Source organism: Triticum dicoccoides, chromosome 3B (genome assembly GCF_002162155.2).
Source record: "Triticum dicoccoides isolate Atlit2015 ecotype Zavitan chromosome 3B, WEW_v2.0, whole genome shotgun sequence".
In the NCBI taxonomy this organism is placed as follows: domain Eukaryota; kingdom Viridiplantae; phylum Streptophyta; class Magnoliopsida; order Poales; family Poaceae; genus Triticum; species Triticum dicoccoides.
In genome coordinates, this window is record NC_041385.1 from 179,137,037 (window position 1) to 179,141,238 (window position 4,202).

Consider the following 4,202-nt stretch of genomic DNA (forward strand, 5'->3'; position numbering starts at 1 on the left):
AGATAAAGAGTGAGGTGTCTATATTTGAGGGACTTTAGTGTAATTGAGATATATATGGTCAATAGTGTGTGCACTCATGGTTGATCAATTTGTTTCACAGTTTAGACACGAGATAACGATAATTTTGAACATGCGTGATATACCTTGAAGTACCATAATTACCAACCTAAGATTGGAATTTTGGAATTCGACTCCATCATAAACTTTTGTAATCTATTTATATATAAAAAGTACTTGATGAGTTAACCAGAAAAAGATAAATTTACTAGAAAATCACACAATAATCAGAAATATCTAACCATTGCTTTGGTGGACCTCTATCTGTAGTTAAATAATTAACGGGTTAGATCTAGCGTTTGAGAAGGAAAAAAAGATTAATCTGGTGAAGGGTCTCCGCACGGACAGATCCTGGGTTTGTTGGCGCAGCCTTCGAGCCGACAAGGGATTTGCTCAAAAAAACGTCAAGGGATATCTTGAGGAGGTCAGCAGAAAAATCCTCTCCCTCTGGATTCTCTCCTCGGCACCGTCCGGCTAGCATCCGGCTGCAGCACCATGCAGCTTCCCTTTGATTGATGAACCCGTTGCCAACACATAGGTAGTGGTATTTCATGATTTATCAAATTGACTATTCCTATGTTCAATTGGTGCGTGGGTAATTTGCCTTTCCGGCCGGCCGCATGTTGATTAGCCGGCGTGACTAACTTTTCATGCTCCGTACGTACATATATTGCTATTGAGAAGCTTTGTGTGAGAGGGCAAGCTGCTAATTGATCGCAATGGAGCGGTCTAAGTTTGTGCAGTTGGCAGTCAGCAGATCATGTCACAACGCATCCTTGAGAGCAAAACATACTGCTAGATATTATGGTGACATGTGCACTGTAGATGGGCGTAGAAGACCAACAACAGACCCCACCAAGTATTCTACAACTGCGATGTCATTGGGGCCAGATAACAAATTTGCCATGAGCGCTACCTTCATTATTAAGGTGAGATATACTACTCAAAATTGATCTTATAATTTGTTTTCGGAGCCAGCAGAGTAGGAGAAACGTCCTCATACCCAAGCAATGTGCATCACGATAGTGCAATATAGTATTAGTTTCCCTTATCGTAACCTGAAAAATAATGACTTTTTGGGCACACGAAATTAGCCTTTGTAGGTCTGGCTATGATGTTATTAAAAATAATATTCTATTAAAATATATAAACTTCTGAAAGATTTATTTTTAAGTATGATTTATTTAAGAGCAATACGGTTTAGCCTTCACAAGTTTCATTTTTTTCTGTTGCTTTTATATTTGTATTCTACGGCAAATGTACAATTATTAATTAAGATTTAGCCTACCATGAGTTCATGGTTATCGGATGATCTCTTCAAAATTTGGAACTGCCTACACTACCAACAAATTTTTGATTTCTAAGTTTATATGCTTAATCTTTGGATTAAATGCTTGCTTTTGCCACTTCCGAACTTTGTGCAGACATCATATTGAGGATCACGTTGTTGCTAATGAGAACTGACTATTGTCACGACGTATGATTATTTTCTCAAATATTTTTCCAAGCCTAATTCCTTTTTTTTCGATAAAGGGCGCTTTTATTATCTCGAAATGTAGCATCAAGCGGATACAAAACATTATGAGTAACACCCGGCCTCTGCATAATTAGGATGCACACAGCCCAACACGGAAAGTCTGACAAAATGAATGGAAAAAAAACGACAAATCGGCGACAGTAGAGTCCTATAGACCGACACTATGCCTATGTCGCAAGGGATGATGGACCGATCCGGAGATTATGCTGCCACCTATGTTGGGTAAAAACTACCGTAGCCACCTGCTCCAACCGCGTACACACCGCCTTGAACAGCGGTTGGTACTCCACTCGTTGTAGCATAGACCACGTACGAAGCGAGTGCGTACAACGGAAAATAACCTGCAAAGGAGAAGCATTTTTATTATTAAAAACCAAATCATTTCTACATAGCCAAAGCGACCATAATAAGGCGTATGCTCCCACCCGTATTAGCGTTTTAAATCTATTTAGAATACCGTCCAACCAGTGACCAAAAATATTGGCGACACTTGTGGGCGGATATAAATTTGACGCTATTTGGATGATTGACCATGTAGTACGTGCAAACTTGCATTGGAAAAAGAGGTGTTTGATTGTCTCTTCATGAGTACAAAAACAACACTTCTTACTCCCTGGCCAGTTGCGTCGTGCGAGGTTGTCTTTGGTTAGAACAACGCCCCTACGAAGATACCACATGAAGATTTTAACTTTTAGTGGAATCTTCGACTTCCAGATTTTCTTATTGTTACTCACCGATACCTCAGAATGCATAAGTGCACGGTACATAGAGTCTACTGTGAATGACCCTGATGTAGTAAGGTTCCAGTGAAACATATCCCGGCCTTGTCTAATATTGATCGAATCCAGACGGGATAAAAGATTGTGCCATGACATAAGTCGGGGTCCAATCAAATCCCGCCTAAACGAAATATTGGGTGGGGATGAACTGAGCACTTGCGCAATAGTATTATTCTTTTCGCGAGCAATGTTGTACATGGCTGGATATTGTTCTCGAAGACATGGCTGAATATTGTCTTCCCAGAAACGAACCTCCGACCCGTCCCTTATCGTGAAAGACCCAAAGCGAAAGAGATGTTTCTTTGCCGCCATTAGGCCAGCCCAAAAGTGCGAGTCGCCAGGTGTCCAATATGCCTGAGACACTGCCTTTTGGTCTAGATACTTGTTGCGCAGCATGGTTTGCCAAACACCATCCTCAGTAAGAAGTTTGAACAACCATTTACTAAGTAGGGCATCATTCTTGATTTGCAAGTCATGAATCCCAAGGCCACCTTGATCTTTCGGCCTACAAACCACACTCCATTTGGGAGTAAAATGCATCAGCCGTCCCTGAACTCGCTGGCAAGGACCAAAACGGTCCCTAAACTCTGAAACTGATCCAATACGATCCCTAAAATTGTAAATACGATGTCAGTACGGTCCTGGAACTTGTGCGACCAGTCCTCGGCTACGCATGTGCGTACTGCTCGCGTACGCCGCGACGTCCAGGTCAGCTACAGACAAGTTCGCGGGCAACCGCTGCCAGTCCTGGGTGTTTTTGCGTTCGCCGCCCCCAGGATCTGCTTTCATCAGTCATCCGCATCGCATGTTCCTCTTGTCAGACCAGAAGTAATCGACCTTGGAGTCTTGGATAGCGGCGGCCGCCTGATGATCGTCGGCAGGTCCAGCACGTGAACGGCCCAGGGACGGCAGAGGAACGAAGCAGCTCCAACGGTGCTCTGCGGCGCCGATGAGTGCTTGATACGGCGGCTGGTTGAGGTTGCGGCTCCGACGTACAGTAAGTCAAAATTATCCAGGTGTGGCATGGTTTTATTCTTTTATGTGAAGATCGAGTCATTCCCAAGTGGATTAAGTAATGATTTCTAGTTCCCCTATGTCTGCTGTTTGATTTCATGGAATTTCATACGCATCATGCTAGGGCTCATTGAATATTGGGTTCCTGAAAGTGAATTGAGCACTGGCCATGTTTGATCATAGGGGATTAAGCACTCTTTTTGGTGAGCGACTGACTTGCTTAATTATACTCTGTTTCAGGGAAAGAAAGCCCGTTTTTCACTCGTGGGGAGGCTGCAAGGCAACAAGCTTGGGAAATGCAGAATAACCAAGAGGACACAAACTACAACAAGTAGTTCAACGGCAGAGGAGGAAAGGTTAGATTCATGCCAGAGAAAGAAGCCAATGAAAATAGGTGCGTCTTCCAATCAGACCAGGGTCACCAGGCTAGGCTTCAAGAAACCTAGAAGGGTTAGCATGTTTGATGAATTTAGGTGAGAAGAAATATGTCGTCAGAAATGGGGATCTTCATGACTTTTGTGTTTCTGCTTATGATCGGGCGCAGAACTTGTAATGGCTATGTTCTGTTTATGATCATTGTGCTGATCATAAGACTACTAAATTTGTAAACCTGCTATGTAATGTTCAGGTTCAACACTTATGCTTTGACATGTTCACTTCATATATGTGTACTGGCAAGAGTTTAGTGCAAAAGTTCACGGCATATATGTGTTATCACTGTCAAAAATCATTACGGTACATGTTCAGTGCAAGGATAGTTCACAATATAGCTGTCTGGGATAGTTCACATAAATATGCCAGATAGCAAATTTCAC